The following is a 433-nucleotide window of genomic DNA, read 5'->3' as shown; positions in this document are numbered from 1 at the left end:
AGAGAGAGAGAGAGAGAGAGAGAGAGAGAGAGAGAGAGAGAGAGAGAGAGAGAGAGAACTGTTGTCTGAGCCGAAACAGGATCTCCGTTAACCTTTAAATTCCTCTATGGTATGCATTGAAATACCGACAGGATACATTATCGCGAATCGACGACTCGGACGATCGAATGTTAGACATTATGGCACCCTTAAAATCCCGCAAATTTCGTACGCTACATCGTACGGAGTTTAGATTACCATACAAATAAATCATCCCAAATAAAACAGATAGTCAAGCAGTATCCCCACCAGCACGACCGATTTACGCGTTTTTATATCAACAAACATCATCGACTGATGTTGTCACTACGCACATAAACGTGGCTTTACACCTTCGTCACACTGCAAATATCACGCAAGAGGCTGGGAAACAGAGCGCAATTGCCGTAGACAT

This window comes from Priapulus caudatus, unplaced genomic scaffold (genome assembly GCF_000485595.1).
Source record: "Priapulus caudatus unplaced genomic scaffold, Priapulus_caudatus-5.0.1 Scaffold117, whole genome shotgun sequence".
Taxonomy (NCBI): domain Eukaryota; kingdom Metazoa; phylum Priapulida; class Priapulimorpha; order Priapulimorphida; family Priapulidae; genus Priapulus; species Priapulus caudatus.
This window is presented reverse-complemented; position numbering follows the sequence as displayed.